The sequence below is a fragment of the Oxyura jamaicensis genome, chromosome Z (assembly GCF_011077185.1).
Source record: "Oxyura jamaicensis isolate SHBP4307 breed ruddy duck chromosome Z, BPBGC_Ojam_1.0, whole genome shotgun sequence".
NCBI classification, from domain to species: Eukaryota; Metazoa; Chordata; class Aves; order Anseriformes; family Anatidae; genus Oxyura; species Oxyura jamaicensis.
Window position 1 is genome coordinate 74,907,929 of NC_048926.1, and position 17,713 is coordinate 74,925,641.

The following is a 17,713-nucleotide window of genomic DNA, read 5'->3' on the forward strand; positions in this document are numbered from 1 at the left end:
CCCTTTCCTGTCCCTGGGGCACATGAGAAAAGCTTCCTCTCCCCAGGTATGCTCCCCATCTCGTTTCAGTCCATCCAATTTCAGTTTACAAATTCTTTTTTTTTTTTTTTTTTCTTGAAGCCTGCATCCCAGGTGTCCTCTGGATAGATGAGAATGTGATGAGTTTGTCTGAGGCCAGAATCAAGTTCTGAATCTTCCTGCAGTTGATATAAAAATGTTGGAAAAGTATTGTAAAACCTGAAGGAGTGCTAACCAGCAGGCAGGGCTGCCCTAAAGGTATTATTTTTAGCCATTCATGGTTTTTAATGTAGTACCATGACTTGCGGATGTTTGGGTCTGGAATTACTGCTAAGAGTGGATACCCAAGGAGCACACTGAGCCCTGGTTCCTGCAGAAATACTGCGTAAAACAAGCACGGTCTTTGTTGCTCAGACCTCCTACATTTAATCAGATGCAGTTTCACACAGCAGATTTTTAATGTCTCCGTGTATTCCCTGACTCAGTTCTTAAATATCTCATGATATACATATACTGTTACACAACCATTCATTACACAGAAACAGCCATGTCAAAGCAATCATCAGTATGAAATCATGAAATGCCGGGGAAGCAGGTTGCCCAAGATCCCAAATGCAAGGTGACATAACTACTTTGGGACAGAACAGGAATGTGCATTTATTTTCCTGTCAGAGGATTAAGTGAATCAGAAATAATAAGAACATAAGTTTACTTCAAATTTTAATATGCTAAATGATTTTACAACATGTAACAAGGTCACATGCTAAAAGCCAACTTAAATTGCTGGGTTTATTCTGAACAGTTGTATTAAAGAAAATGTCAAAAGCAGCAGGCACCAAAGAAGTCGGTATAACTACTGCATAAAACCTTGAAGAGTTGGAACTTTGCTCTTCCCTGAAACATTTAGAAAGGACTGTCTTTGAACAATGTGGGGGATTTCTGGCTTCTTGTGAGTGAGGGATATCCCAGGAAGCTGCTCTCCTTCATTATTTCATTCCCTCCTCCATTTCTAATCTTAGCCATAAACCAGCCTGGAAAATTAAGGCGGGAGAAGGTGGGGGGGGGGGGGGGGGGGAAGGGGGGGAAGAAGAATAAGAAGAAACTGACTATTTTTGATCCCCAGTGTCATGCATATCAGCAGAAGCTAAAAATATCTGTGCTGTGCTGGTGGGGTTCAGCAAAGGCATTTGGCCCAGCCTTGCCTTTAAGGGCATTGGGCCCAGGGTCCTGTTGCAACTGAAAATGAGATGTGCCTTATCTTTGCCAAGTGTGAACAGACACAAATCCATGGCAGAGGTGCTGAGATGGGTGAAAAATAGCAGGATATGCTCCCAGTGAAAATGGAAAATGGTTGAAAGTCTGTGTACACACTCAAAGTAATATCTTTTTCCCTTCTCTTGCCTACAGCCAGAATAACACAATGACCCAACTAACAAATGGATCCCTGCTCTGTCTTACAGTGGCAAAAAACACAGACATCCATTATCCAGAAGGTCTGATTGAAAGGGTAGGGGAGTCAGCAGAGACAGCCAGGGACAGTTTTTGAAGACTGTGTTACAAAATAGTAAGGTGAATGTATTAAGCAGCTTGGGAAACTTCACAATTGGCAAACTCCACACAGGAACTCACCATGTGTTTTCCAAGAGAAAAAAAAAAAAAAAAAAAAAAAAAAGCACAAAGCATATCTCCCCCCCCAAAAAAAAGAAACCAGCAGCTTTACAGGCATCTGGCTGCACTGCACCGGCTCTGCGTGGGAATCCTCTGCAGCCGTCGCAGCATTGCGTCGTCTTGCTCTGCTCTTTCCCATGCACACAAAAGTGAAATGGGAGATGGAAATTGAAATCCAGAGATAAAAGTGAGGAGAGGGAAGATATGGAAAATTAATGAAGTGGAGAGATGCTGAAAGGCCAAATGGCAGGACTGTGCTGTTCCACTGGGCCTTGGCACATGGCAAATGGTTCAGGCTCTTACTTTATTACAGGCAGATCACATGCAGGGGCTGGAACATCCCTCCTGGGCAGCCCTGCACTTCACACTCCTTGGCTGCATCTGTAAATAGATTTTTTTTTCCTCTTTGTATATTCTCCTGTTGCTCTTGCTGTTGTAGTTTAATATCTGACAGCAAAATAAATTGTGGCATTTAACCATGGTGACATCTAGATCTCCACCCAAAAGGTTTAGAAAGCCGCTTGTTTGCCAGATCCTGGCTTGCACAAGGCACACAATCACCTTTGGCTGCATCCTTTGCCTCCTGGTTTGGATGCTTTGGGATGGAGCAGCCCGTGCAGGGAAATGGACTGAGACTTCCAAGTTCTCTGATGCCCTCAGAAACTTTACTGAGAAAAATCCAATAGAAGGAAAAAACACTCCAAAAACCCAAAGCAGGGAAGCAAATGGTCCCATGCATCCCTATGACGACAAACCTCCAGAGACTGGAGAATCACTTGTGCACCCCAGGGGGGTTAGTGATGGGGAAGTAGACAGGGCAGCATGAAGCCAGATTCATGACTGGACAACTGTGGGTCACAGACCACATGGAGAAGAGGGGTCTCTGAACAGGGAGGGTATGAACGAGAGAGCGTAGCTGAAAAAAGTGTGTCCTGCCTCACACTGAGTGTGAAAAGCCCACCATGGGCACTTGTGGGAACCTGCCATCAGCAAAGCCGCAGGCTGGTGGTGCTGGGTTTCAAGCACGAGCCTGACAGTGCCTCCTTCCCTTGACACTGTGAGTCCCCAAAACTCTTCCTGCCAGCTGCATCCCGGGCACTCTGCTACATCACTTTGTGCTTCTCTGTCCTCAGCAAGCTGCCATGCTACTGGCATTGGGTGCAGAGTGCTGGAGACTAGATTGCCCCCAAACACCTCTTCATGAGCTCTCCACTGAGAGCTTGCTAATCAACTTAACCAAAATGCAGAAAATATGATTTTTTTTTTTTTTTTCCCTAGGTTTGCTAGCCAAGCTGTTAAAACTATCTTGCTGCCTTCTTTTATGCTCTTACCTTCTGTGAAGATGGACAAGCTGCTTTATGGCCGAGAAGTAACGATGAGGCAGGATCGGTTTAAAGAGTCAGTTGAAGTACAGATGCCTTTTCCACCAGCAGGGCACGTGGCTTTGACATCTGGAGAAGTGTGTATCTGCGCCTGTCTGGAAGTAACAGAGCCCCGCCCACCCTGGTTCTGTCTTCTGCATTGCTAGAAGCTGAAAACATCTCCTGTGCAGGAGATGAACTTGCAGCCAATTTTATCCTCCCTTACAGAAAAAAAAAAAAAAAAAAAAAAAAAAAGTCTGATTGTAGAGTAACAGAGGTAGTGAAAAAGACTTTGCCTTCCTCAGTCAAAGTAGTACTTTCCTTGGTGAATAGGTGTGCTTGGAAATGGGTGAATCATGCCATGGGCTCTGAGTGAGTAAAGACAGCAGTTGGCGACAAAACACAGTTTTGTAGATGAAGAAGGTTTAGAAATAGAACATAGGTCATGGTTTTCACAGAGGTTCACACACAAGTTGTTTAAAAAAGGTTGTTAATGAATGCTTAGTAAATTGCCTTAGTGACTAGCAATCAATTCTTAAGGAGTCCAAAGGACAACAAGTTGCCTCTAGCCATCACTTATTTCCAACTTGAAATCCACTGTGACACACACTAGGCATGAATCATTTACAATCATGCACTAGCCTATAATAAATCTTTTCCCACATAACTTTCATGCAAGGTAGGACTGAGGCCATTCTGCAGTGCATTATGACTCTTCCTGTCTGTTTAAATTTTAAGAGTATCCTGCAAAATGGGCCTGTGCCATGATGATGGCATAGGGTAAAATGACTGCCTTTCCTGTAATCTTCCTCAGGATAGTAACCTAGGTTTGGGAAACTGAATAGTGACATTGTACTGGTTTACAGAAGTTGTGGTTCTGTCAGAGGGATCTGGATAGGTTGGAGAGCTGGGCGATCACCAACCGTATGAAGTTCAATAAGAGCAAGTGCCGGGTCCTGCACCTGGGACGGGGAAACCCTGGCTGCACGTACAGACTGGGCGATGAGACGCTGGAGAGCAGCCTAGAAGAGAGGGATCTGGGGGTCGTGGTAGACAGCAAGTTGAATATGAGCCAGCAGTGTGTCCTGGCAGCCAGGAGGGCCAACCGTGTCCTGGGGTGCATCAAGCACGGCATCGCTAGTAGGTCAAGGGAGGTGATTGTCCCGCTCTACTCTGCGCTGGTGCGGCCTCACCTCGAGTACTGTGTGCAGTTCTGGGCACCACAGTATAAAAAGGACATGAAACTGTTGGAGAGTGTCCAGAGGAGGGCTACGAAGATGGTGAAAGGCCTGGAGGGGAAGACGTACGAAGAACGGCTGAGGTCACTGGGCCTGTTCGGCCTGGAGAAGAGGAGGCTGAGAGGAGACCTCATCACAGTCTACAACTTCCTCGTAAGGGGGTGTCGAGAGGCAGGAGACCTTTTCTCCATTAACACCAGTGACAGGACCCGCGGGAACAGGGTTAAGCTGAGGCAGGGGAAATTTAGGCTTGACATCAGGAGGGGGTTCTTCACAGAGAGGGTGGTTGCACACTGGAACAGGCTCCCCAGGGAAGTTGTCACTGCACCGAGCCTGTCTGAATTTAAGAAGAGATTGGACTGTGCACTTAGTCACATGGTCTGAACTTTTGGGTAGACCTGTGCGGTGTCAAGAGTTGGACTTGATGATCCTTAAGGGTCCCTTCCAACTCAGGATATTCTATGATTCTATGATTCTATGGTTATAGCAGTTTTTCATTATATGTAATGGGGAACATTACCAAACCTGCTAATGATTTCCTAAAGCTTCAATTACAAGGCATGTGGCTATAAGGACTGGCTTGGTATGGGGTCATTCTGTTTTATTTTCCTTTCTTGAGAGTCACTTTGGGAAACATTTTTCATCTTTGCATATAGTTGTACCACTACAAACTGATAAAATTCCCATACCAGTTTTTAACTGAGAAAAGTTACTTTTGACTAAAGGGCCTCTGTGACTAGCCAAAAATCCCTCCCAGAACAGTTCTGTAGAAAATAGTTGCCAGCTCAGAGAGATTTGATTCATTAACCAGACTGCTGATAGGAAGTGAGCTGGGAATAGTCTTGAATGAATTGGATGAAGTAACGCCCAGACTTTCCATCCTGCTGGGGCAGTCCCTGTGCACCATGTCCTGCTGCCTGGGACTGCAGGAGTGACTCTGTGCCTGCAGTAGGGACAAGGCTGGACTTCCCACCTGGGTCACACTTACCTGCTCCCTCAGTCCCACTAAAACCAGTACAATGGGCTGCCACAGGGGGCCAGGTCAGGTGAGGCTGGTACATGGGAAGGCATTTGTATCACTGTTTGCACAGGTATTTCTTCTTCTTTTTTGTTGATGAAAAAAAAATCAGGAAATACACATCTGCCATGTATCTTCTCAAACTCATGTTAACTGCTCCCCACAGTCCTGACTTTTTTTTTTTTTTTTTTTTTTTTTTTTTTTTACAGCAAGATTATTTCAAGTTGTGGAATCTAAAGAGCATCAGAAAACATCTTCTCTGATTCATATATTCACTGATCCAATGAACAGCTTTATAACTGAATCAGTGTCCTTGGAGGAGTAAGTTTGTATTTGTCCAAAATCATTTTAAAGGGCTTAGCAACAGATTGAGACAGAACTTCATCCATGACACCCCACACCATCACGTATGCAGCTCTTGAGTTTAGCATGCCATTCCTCTGAAGCAGTCTGTCTTCCTTTGCTTTAGCATGCAGGGATGGGCAAGATGGAGTCTCCCAGATATTTCTTTCTCTAGGGTGGGCTCATTTAGAAGAAAATCTGATTTTGCTGTGATCATTACACACATACAAAACTCCAAGCTTTTATCTCTTCATGCCAGAGCAAACCCTCATGACCCCTTAATCGTCAGCCAACATGTCTAAATTTGGTGCAAAATTCTCAGCAGTGATAAGGGGCTTCCTGTAAAGCTAGGACTTTATGGCACTAGGTGCTGCACAAACAAGCAAGGAAAAGGATATTTTGGTCCCACATCAATGACAATATGCATCAGAGGATGAAACAAGAGGGCAGAAAAAGAGAGGAGAGAGCAAGACAGAAATAAAAGCATGTTTTAGTGCAGACAAGTGCAGCTAACTCCTTGAGAGGCTGGCATCAGAAGGCAACCTTCTGCAGGAGCGTTTTTGTCCGAGCTCATGTAAACTGTCTCCACCTTTATCCCAGCACTTGGGCACCAGGAGATGCTGAGACTGCATGTTCTTGAGAAACTATGCTTGGGATATCGGGAGCTACAACTGGGAGCTTCTTTCATATGACTGAGATATGAGGTCAAAATGGAGAGAGTTTTATCTTAAATGGAAGTGATGAAAGATGAATGTTAGTTATTGTATCATCTGGCAGATGAGGTAACCCAGAAATAGAAGAAATGTGCTAACAGAAAGAAACCCTGAGGAGCATTGGTCAAAACAGGTAGTGCAATGGGGAGCAGACTCGGCATTGCTGAGTCAGGAAGCACTTAGAAGATGAGGAGCATGGTCAAAAAGAGATGAGGAGAAAGTAAGGTGGAGATGAGAAGGGGCCTGTTACATGGCAGCAGACCTGGAGCAATCATCTGCAGCTGGTGGAAAAAAGAGGAATACTATGTTTTTGAAAGGGACACTTCACATCTGCAGTGGTCAAGCTACTTTTTAGCTGCCTTGATTTTTTTCCAGGCAGGCAGATTTTCCAGATCACTTCTGGATGTTTATGGGAGAAAAGGTCTCTTAATAACACCTCTTCTTGCAATAATCCATCCCGCAAAAATTTCCATTAATCTTTTGGCCATCATTTTGCTTAAATATGGATTTTCCAGCTGTGGGAAGAGACTTGTCAAGCCTCGCAGTCCCAAACTCTGGGATAGCTTTTTACAGCACAGCTCACATGCCACGGAGCTTTGCACACTTTTCTCAGATGCACATGTTTTGATTCACTTTAAGTTAATTTAGAAGATAGTCCAGGTGATTAATCTGCCTGTTCTGGGCACAGAGCTAAGAAATGTCATGTTAATGGATTTCTAGGTTCCCACTGCACCAGCAAGACAGCTGTGGATGAAGAGATCCTCCTGCATCCACACACCAGGTTGGGCCTGCTCCTGCTATCATCATTACCATGACGGGGGAGGCATCTGGGCACACAGTCTGGAAAGTGATTCTAGATCCTCTGGGGTGCAAGGACATGCCAGTGGAAGAGGGTGACATTGTCCCCTTGCTGCATTCATGCTTTGTTGGTCCTCTACTGTGCCTCAGGACAGATACACACCTGCATTTTCCCCGCCTTGCTCTGCCAGTAGCTTAGGTTTCAGATAGGATTACCAACATTTCCTGACCAATGGCAGTGTGGTTGTGTCAGTACAGGAGTTAAAAGCAATTTCCATCCCATATTAGTTTTCCAGCCCATATTAGTTAGCATGGCCCCTGGGCCCCCTCCTGGTATGGGGGGACATCTCCTGGGGACACATTGTCTGCCCAGCCACACCACCTCTCCAGCGTTCCCACCCATGGGGGCTTTGGCAGGCCTGAGGAAGGCAGCTTTTTTCTCCCCATTTGTTTGTTTTTCTTTTCATTTTGATTTATTTAATTAATTTTTAAATAACATGATGCTTGGATAATTTCCCCTAAGCAATCAATGATTACATAATACTCTTCAAGTTTGCTATTTTTTTTAACAGCACTACATGTCAATACATGACAAAACTTTATGGTGAGTTACCACATTGCCTGAGGTTACCAACATGGTATTTGCCTCAACTTATTGCGTTAGGCCTTCATAAAACCTTCATGCCTAGGTTGGAGGTGGACTCACCAGGAGCAGAGTGGAGACCTGCAGATCCAAGTGGTTTCACTCTGTAGGTATATACATCTCCTTGGTGCACCTGTAATGCCTGTGTCCTTAGATCAGAACATTAATACTTTATTCCATTTTTCCATGCACAACTAGTCATGCCATCTGCTGAACATAACCCACATGCCAAGAAGTGTGTCACCTTGAAAAAAAGTGTAGGAAAGCCTTTACGCAATGAAGCAGAGGCTCTCCATAAATAAGCAAGAGCCCCACTCTTCATCTGTCCTTTATGGTGCTGGAGGATGAATGCTCCTTTGGTCAAGGGGCTGTTGAAGACGTGAGCCATGGGAGACAAGAAAAGCTCAAGTATGACTACCACTGTGGCTTACAGAGCCACAGCATTTCACCTGCTATCACTAATCAGAGCATGAAGAATCAGAGATTGAAAACTGTCCAGCATTGGGCTAAATCTTCTCTTCCTGGGAGGATGGGTAAGGGTAAGTGCAATGGAAAGCAAACAAAAAAACAAACAAAGCAAACCAAAGCAGCAACAAAAACATCAAACCAAAACAAAAACAATAATAAAAAAATCCTCCTCTGGAATCATGAGGAAAATTGTTTTAAACAACTGTGTAAGAGAGACTTGTATCTGGCTGCAAGCAGTACGTGCAATGGGTTGGAGAATCAAAGGCAATAGGTCTCACACCACTTTGCAGTGACATCACTCCCTGGATCAGACAGACAGAAAAGACTCTGTCTACAAGGGCACTGCTTTCAGTTTCCATTTCCTCTCTACAGCCCCCACACTTCCCTTTTCCAACAGTTTCTCCCTTCCTGGTGTTAACACCTCTCAGTACAGTGAGCGTCATCGTGACATCCCTTTCCTAGAGCTATCCCTCAGGTCATTCCTAGTCTTCCCCCATCAGGTGTGAGTGCTCCTGCACAAAACGGCAGGAAATGCAGTCAGCGCTACTGACATGTCTGTGCTAACATATGATGGATCATTTCTGGAGAGATCTCCAGCAGCCCAGCCTCATTCAGCCATGTTACTTCTGTTCACCACGTCAGAGTCTGCTGTTCCTTGCTACTGACGGTGAGTGGTCACAGGACAGCTCAGGCTCCTCAACACTCCTGCTTCAGCTGGAGGTGGGAGAGGACCCTTCTGGGATTAGTAAGGGCTGTTGATACATGGGGATGGACAATCCTTGGGATGAGAAATGCTAGGTATGTGCTGAAGGCAGACCCATCTTCGTGCCTGGAATTCTGCACATTCCCCAGCTGCTTTGGATCATCCCTTCTGGCCGATAAGGCTCACACCAAACACGTCCTTCAGTCAGCCTCCTATCCCTTCCTCCAGCTTTCCTCTCTCCCCACAGTCCCATGGCCTCTGCTTATCATAAACCTCACAACGCAGAGAGGATTTTTTCAGGAGGCACTGAGTCTCTCCCTCAGCAGATGTACAAACTTTGCCAGTGCTTCCCCAGGACAACCCACTGCTGAGCCAACTCTGAGGCTTGTTCTCAACAGGTGAAGAAGGGACTTGCAGGTGAAATACAGCACCTATAGTTCCAGTTGCCCTATTCTTCACTTTTCTTTTAGATGCCAAATTATTTGCTGGAACAGAAATATCCTGAAGAAAATCATGTTTAAATTTATTGTAGCTGGATACCCAACTAGGAAGCAGGTAAAATCAGCTAATATCAAACTAAATGGTAATTAATTTTATTCTTGGATTTTTTTTATTATTATTTTATTATTTTTTTGACTCTGAGAAGGACAACAGATAGTAAACACCTTTGAAAATTTGAAGGGTAAATGCATTTTAGTACTTACCTTCAGGGAACAAGAGTTTTTAAGTGTTCACAATGTTTAAAAGGAGTTGCAGGAGAAAGCAGGTTAATATGAAGCCTAAATTTATGAGCAAGTCCCTTGCCTTCCTGCTGCTGGGTCTCCAGGCAATCACACCGACTTCTCCAGGGTGCAAAATGTGCCAGGAAACAGGCATTTTACCAACTGGATGTGGGTCATTACCTGAATTCAGAGCTCCATTTTTTCCTTGACTAAAAAGACTTGTTAGTCTTGATTCTGAAGTCCCAGAAACATATATGGCATGAACAGCCCACAAATGGTAGTTGCAGGTTTGTAGGAGGTGGTGGAGTTGGATGGGAATGTTTCTCTGAAACACGTTTGTGCAGTTAGTTTGTGATTCCCACTGGTTGAGAAAAGGTTTTTAATTTTCCCCACCATTAGCATTAGTTCTATCCAAGATGTTCAAAATAATGTGGAGAGCTTTTCTTTGGGGATCTCAGCAATTATGTCAAACTAAGAACATGAATTTTACATTAAAAAAAGGAAAGTGTTATGAAGATAATGATAATGATGACTGAAAATTTATGCTTGATGATCAAAACCGGTCTCACCCAAGTACTATCCATGCTCCACAATCACACTTGGAGCCTTCCATGCCCTGATCACCTGCAGTCATGGAAGCAGTTCAGAGACTCAACACTAGTCCTTGTCAGAGGGGAACTTTGCACCTGATCTGAAGATTAATCTGGACTTCAGCTTTTTTTTTTTTTTTTTTTTTTATGTTCATCATTTTTCAGGGGTTACATATCATCAAAGGCAGGTTTAGCTCCCACTTGAAGGATAGTAGAAACACTGCCGAGGTTTTGATCCTGGTTTTATAGACACATATATATGGAGTGGCTTTTCTTCTTGTGATATGACCAGCTGGCACATGCAGAGAAATTATACAAAATCATGATCGTAGGGATGACAGTAACACTGCTTTCTGCATTTCATCTTTTGTGGTTCTGACAGAAGCTTGAACAATCTATTTTAGTATGATTTTAAAGCCTTTTACCTTCAATAGCTAATTTCTATGCAAAAAAAACAAACAAACAAACAAGGAAATAAATTTATTGTGGAATAATTCTCACTTCTGTTGGGTACAGTGTTGAACACTGCAGAAAACCTGATGGAGACTTCATGAAATGGGAATGCTGTTTTCCTCCAAAGAATGCCGTCCTGTCTGAAGAGCATGTGTGTTCCAATGGACATATGCTCTTATCTGATGGACACAGATGGTTGGCATTCCAGCTAAACCAGTGGTGTGCACCACTGAGTATCCTGAACATCCACCCTGAGGCATGCTGCTGGGCAGTGTGTGAACCGCTGTGCAGGTTTCAGTCCCTGGGACCATCAGTGGAGACATGCACTTCCCTCCCTGGTAGGGATGTGCCCACCCAAACCTCTCTGAAGTCAGCAGGACTTCCTTTCTCTCCCTTCAGGGTCTGGGAGAAGGCAGTAGACCCCGGAACTCAATGATTATTCAAAATTACGTAGATGGGCAGTCTTGCATGTGCTCTGAGTCCATTAGCACTCTGTATCTTGAAATATTTTAGAGGCAAATCCCTTCCAATGGCACCAACCTTGTCAATCTTAGACACGACATTCCTGTTCAGTTATGCATATACTTGCAGGGGAAGATCCAACGTGCCTTTCCCTCTCTCTCTACACAGAGATATAAGCACACTGCTGTGAGGCAGATTTCAAGCCACTGTCCTACCACCTTCCTTCAGCTTTGCCATATTTGGTTGTTTTGACAAAATCCAGCAAGACAGTGTTGGGCCGACTTTCAGCAAAACATGGCTATGGCCATGGCGTTGGCTTTGGTGAAGGAAACCAGTATCTTATTTTCAGTTGTAACAATGGGAAGGAAAGAAATAAGCCCTACTACACTCAACACAACAGGAAACAGAGGGGCCAGCAGCCGGATGGCTTGGACTCCATCCTGCACAAAATCCAATGGAAACCAACCCCAGCGAGCTGGCAGCCAGCCCACAGAAGGTCATTTTGATGTGGTCACTGGAGCCCTACTCTGCCCCAGGTTACAAGTTTCATCTCAGTATTTATCTCTTAGTTGCCCCTGGGGTATTACCATGCATGAAAGGAAAGCAAGCCCAGGAGAGAAATCCAGGGAACATGGCCAGGGAAAAGCCAGGTCATGTTTTTTCATGGGGTGTTGTGGATTCATGATCCCATCCAACAGACATCTCTCCTGCTAGTGAATTTGAGTAGGTACCAGCCAAAATCCCTCATAATACATCTCTTGTTGTCAAGTCAGTGTGCTCTAACAAATGTCCCTCTGTGCTGTAGCTGTATTTTGGTGCTGTATGGCTCAGTTCCTTGTTTTCCAGGCAAAGCACATTCCCTCCCCTCTCCTCCCAAGTACCACAGGCTCACCTTCAAGAGCTGCTCACAAGTCTGCAAGGTCCCACTGATTTTCCATAACCGTCCTAGGTAGCTGTAAGGATCTGGGTTTGCTTGGATGATAAACTTGCTAACTCAAGCCTTCCAGGCTGTCAGGAAATGTAGTCATTTCCCATTGGACACTACTTCAGCATCCTACTTTCTAGCAGGTCTTTTGGTGCCTTCCTCATCTCCACTCCTGCAGAAAAGCAAGCCTTACACTCTCATTAGCTTTCTGGATGTTGTCCAGCAGGGTTTGACCGGAAGGAGTCTTTCAACTTTACTTTAAATCCATTACATTCACCTTTTCCTATATTTCCCCTGTTGGTTTACCAACACTGAACATACATTTTGCCTTCTTCCTTCATTACTAGTTTTTTTTTTTTAGTGTCCAACTGCATTCTGATGTAATTCCTTCTTTCTGCTTTCTGGTCCCAACTCCAAAGAATGAGGTAAGTACATTACTTAGCAGCTCATCCTGGAGCTGACAGCGAGTCAACTGAGTGTCTGAGTTGCTCTACTGAGGGACTCCTGAGTCCTGCACCAGAAATGGCCTAATTTCCTGGTGGAAATGTCTCTCCTGTGGAGATACTCATTTATTGTTCCGAGTCCTATGTAAAAGTATTCCCCATTTTGTGGTATTTGTGGTGGAAAGGGAACATAGAGGAGAAAACTACTGCCCCTTGTTGAAGTGGAAAACTTAGGTGCTCCATGGAAATTGCCCACAGTCATGCACAGCCTGTGGCAGAGTCAGGAGTTGTACCTCTATCTCCAGAGTCCTGGTCCAATATTTTACTCAACTGGCTGTATTTCCTCTCTCTTTTGGTTATTTTTCATTTATCAACTGTGTCCGAGGTCTCTGGGTTAGAGGCAGGACCAGAAGTGCAGGCTGGGGTTGGTGTGGTGGCTGAACCACTGCATTGTGTTGTTGCTGTGGCCACGTGCATGAACAGCAAGCCCCAGGAGCAGGGCAGGGGTGGGTCTGCAGCCACAGCCCTTGAGGACAGCACTCCACTGCCAGCTGTGGGGGCAAATCCAGTCACAAATGGGGCTGGCTAGGGAGGAAGGAGGAGGTGGAAGCCCACCCAGCCTGGTGGTGTTATTGTAAAGTCTCACGTAGCATTATTGATGAACGTCTCTTTGATGAATGACTGTATCTGCTTTGTTTTTCATCATACGCTTGACTTCCACACACTGTTAACTAGTGAAGTCATGGTTTTCTTTATTAAAATCACACGTATGTCACTGTTGGTTCATAACAAACAACATGGCTTCATAGTAAATTTATACGCAGTATAATTTTTTTTCCACCCTTAATGAAAAACACACTGTTTGGCTTGGGTCACCTCCAGACTTTTCAGTTATGGAGTTACTTACAGAAGGTGGAAGCTAGTGGGAGGTTGCTTTAAGCAACATTACTAGCAAAGCCACTTACTCCAAATATTGGCTGTTCTTTTACTTTATTTGGATGAAGAGTAGTATTTTCAAAAGTGTCTGAGCTACTTAAGAGTCTATGGCTTACATCAGAAAAAATTCACTGGTACATGCTGGGCTGGCTGTGATGTTTTTCTTTCAGAGCTTGCTCCTTCACACTCTAATACAAAGCACTCGAACAAAGGTGCCTTTTACCAGAAGTTTCTTTTGGTTCCTGAACCACAATAACCTGGATTGGCACAAGCACTAGTGGACTAGTACAGACACGTTTATGCAAGGGAAGTTGGGTCTCTTCCTCAGCAAAATGGACATTCATGATTGACTTGGTCCTCTTTGGAAGAAAAGCCCATCCGACTTTCTGCCAAAGTATTCTACCAAACTTTATGTCTCTTCAGATAAACAAATGCTTTGGGGAGATCCTACACTTGCAAATAAAGTAATGGGGCACCAGAAACAAACAAACAAAAAATATAAAACAAAGCAACTGCGCTGCAAAGGCTTTTTTTTTTTTTTTTTTTAACACTATTTACTGGAAAACAAATAGAAAAAGCAAGAACATGAATTTTGTATAGATCACTTCTTACATGTTCTCCTTACACAACTGCCTGTTGTCTGTTCTTTAGTAAAATGGCCAGCCTGGCCACAGCTGTGCTGCAGGAAGCTTCCAACATTCTGCTCAAATGCTGGAGAGAAAAAATCCCCAGACCCAGACCCTGCTTTAAAGTGTGGGATACATTCATCCTGCTGGTTTTATCTGCTGTGGCACATACCTCCTGGTGAGGCAATAGAAGCCAGAAATCTCCATTTGCCAGGAGCCACTGGGGAGGCAGGAGATCCATCCTGCTGGTGGGTTTCCACCCTTCTGGTGGGACCCTGTCATACAAAGTCGTACACATCCTTGGACACATCCTTCTTGGCTAAGCTATAGCCATCAAGCATTAAGAGCCATTAAGCTGAAGCTCCCCTCCCCTCCACATCCCCCTTCGGCCTCTGCCTTCTCCACCCTGTGGGGTGAGATCTAACCTCCCTGACCACATCTTTTCCTCTGAGTTCACTGGGTGCAGGTTGGATTCAGAAGCTGGTGAGTGTTTTCAAGGACTGCAGTCCTTCTACAGCAGCTAGGTTTACATGGTTTGTTTAACAAGGAGTTTGTCATCCGTGATGGTGATTAAAAAATAGTAATTTCTCCTTTTATTATTGCCTTCTGTGCTTTTCCAGACCTTTTGAGCACTTGAGCTAACCCTGCAAGTTTTCATGAAGTTTGTCTAAGTAAACGTGCTGCCTGTGTTGCAATTATGTTTTATTTTTGCACTTAAAATAAGTCATTAAAAGTGTCTCATGTTCCTGGACCAAAATAGCCATCACAATGCAGATGCTAAGCATGCCTCCAGCTGACAAGAAAGGAGGTCCGGGAGTCAATGGCCCCAGTTTACCTCTCCATGTGCTTCCTTGATCCACACAGACCAAAAAGAAGGATTGGAGCCCTGCTGAGCCTGCTGATGGATCCTCTCCTCCTGCCCCATGTTGAGCAGTCCTCATCCCACCAGTGCTTCCACTGACACTGCTGCTTGGAGTACTTGCAAGGAGCATGCACATCTTGCAATAGTGGGAGAATGGACAGATGATCTGGAGACTAAACAACAGCTCATCCCAAAGCATGGTCATGCAAGGATGCAGGAATTATGTTTTGAAAATAAAAGAAAGGTCAGTCAGATTTCTCAAGCTCTTAACCCAGTCCAGTGCAGCAAAGTGTGCTTTCCTGGTGTTCCTCCTTAAGGAATGCCATGGGGGCAGCAAGCGTGCCTGCAGGACAGTGTGTTAGCTGTGAGATAATATACATGATATTGGCATCTCCTCTGACATAATTTCTAAACAAAATAATTGTCACTTACCAGCATCTAGTTGTGGCGCATACTTAGCCCTCGCTGTCAGCACAGAGGAGAAGGGTCTGGAAGGCAATAGCAGCTGGCCTAGCTCAAACCAGGCACATTTTTGAGTAACTCCCTTGAACTAAGGAGTGTTTACATATTTTGAAAAAGCAGGATTGCAAAGAGACACTTGAGGACAAGAAGAATGTACAAACTTCAAAATCTGTGGCAGGACAAGCATTAAAATATCCAGATATTGGGAACTTCGAAAAACCGAGAAGTGAAAAAAAATAACCTATGTCAGTCCTTGAAGCATCCTTCAGTCTTTTAGTGGTAAAACATCATTTCTATAAAAACAGTGTAATTTTGTGTTCAGTGTGGGTGGGAAATGGGAAGGCTTATCCTTGTTTCAGTTGGCCTTTTGAGCTTGTAATAAATGAAATACACCTAAAACAACAAAGTTTTCCATTATACAAAAAGAAAGAAAAAAAAAAAAAAAAAAAGGCATGCTATGAAAAGGGCATTATCCTTCCTAAGAGAAAAAAATAGCAGAAACCTTTCCTGAACTTGACAGAAAGCCTTTGAAATAATCACAAAATAAAGCACTGAAGGTAGAGGGGGATCTCTCCTGCCCTGTCCCTCCCACTCTGAAATTCTTCATTTCTGTGTTCTCCATGTGCTGTGTTTATCTCCCCCCTCATCCCCAGGGAATTACAAGGAAACTGTACCTGTGGTGGCAAGCACCTTGTGGCTCGTTTCAGGGTTGATTCAGGGCTACCTGGAGAAGGCTAAGAGGAAAAAAGCCTGAATGAGGAGCTGAGAGAGGGGAAATCCTGCTGGAAGCTGCATGCCGGAACAGGAAGAAGGAGGCATGTGAAGGCCTCGCAGTTAGGGAGGGTAAGACTTGAGATAAAAGTGGAGGAGGCTTGTTCGCAATGGCTCCTGTTGGCCCCGGCCCACCTGCAGCAGCCTGGTGCCAGTGTGAACACAGATAAGCCGAAGTGCTTTCCTAGAGAACTTCCAAGCTGAGGCCAAAACCCAGAGGGGCACCTGAGTGAGGAGGCCACATATGGGGTCTTCCAGCAAACCCAAGCTAATGCTAGGAACTGAAACCAGACATGGCCTTTCACTTCAGCTCATATAACCTCACCAAGGCTGGTTAGGAAAGAAGACAGAAGTGCATTTAGACCTTCTGGAAGAAGCATGCTGCCCATAGCAATGGGACTGTAAAGAGTTTTTCCTGAAGAGGCTTATCACTGTCCCTTTCAGGGCACCTCCTTTCTCTGCTTCTCTCCTGTAAAGCAGGGCCAGTGCTGCTGGCCCCCTTGCTTCAGCTTCCAGACCCAAGGTCCCCATCCCCAGTGGCTCTCTCATCCTAGCCACAACCAACCCGAAGGCTCATTGCAGAAGGCACAACACAGGAAAAAACAAACAAACAAACACCACATGTGAACAAAAGCAAAGCACTTAAAGCCAGGCAAGCAAAGGCAATGATGCTTGGGCAGCATGCAAGAGCCAAGGCTGGAGCCCCAGCCCAAGATGCACACTGGCTGTGGTAGTGACCATTCTGCTCCAGCACCACAAGGGATGTGCACCCTCCATTTTTTTCTTTTTCAAGCACAGCTTCACAGTTGCAAAGTCCTAACGGACCTCTCTACTCCAGGCTGGGGCCAGTGGCAGGTGGCTGCATTGTCCCCTGCAGCCCTGGGAACATGTCCCAGGCTCTGGCCATTGTCACTCCAGCACAGGCTGGTTCTCCATCCTTGTTCTCTGTGTGCTTCCTACTGCACCCTGCAGACCCGTCCTGCATCACTGCACGTGTTGTGTGTTTAACATTAACTGATCGCCATATAAACACTCTAACCTTGCCAACAAATGGTGATCCAGCTCTTAAAACAAAAAATCCCAGAGGCATTGCATTGCATTTTCACGAGGCGTGATTTATTTAGCAAATGTGTGTTTTGGCATTCTGCTTGTTCTGTGCAGCAATCAAGCCTATGGGGCTGCTTTACATTACACTTCCATGCCGTGCAAATCACCGGGATGTTAGTCATGGATCACCAGTGTTTTGGGAGAGGAAAAAATTGGACTCTTCCCTTTTTGTGTTTTTGTAAGATATTTAATAATGCCCCAGTTGATTAGTACTGTAATTCTACTTTAGGAATGTCAAGTTTATTTGCTGTTACGCTGAAGCAGCCACTTTTCTTTTTTTTTTTTTTTTTTTTTTTTTTTTTTTTAAAATTTTTTAATTTTTAATTTTAAAAAAAAAAAAAAAAGGGGGTAATTTAACCTTTATTAAAATCAAAAATGGCAGAA